The following is a 204-nucleotide window of genomic DNA, read 5'->3' on the forward strand; positions in this document are numbered from 1 at the left end:
GCAGCAGCAGCTGCTGCTGCTGCTGCTGCTGCTGCTGCTGAAGTGCTGCTGCTACAGCAGTAGCTGCTGCTGCTGCAGCAGCAGCAAGCTGCTACACCGGCAGCAACTGCTGCAGCAGTAGCAACTGCCGCAAGTGCTGCTGCAATCGTGGATGAAGAGATTCCCCTGCGAGCTGCTGCTGCTGCTGCTGCTGCTGCTGCTGCT

Source organism: Eimeria mitis, genomic scaffold (genome assembly GCF_000499745.2).
Source record: "Eimeria mitis Houghton genomic scaffold, Emh_scaff2275, whole genome shotgun sequence".
NCBI classification, from domain to species: domain Eukaryota; phylum Apicomplexa; class Conoidasida; order Eucoccidiorida; family Eimeriidae; genus Eimeria; species Eimeria mitis.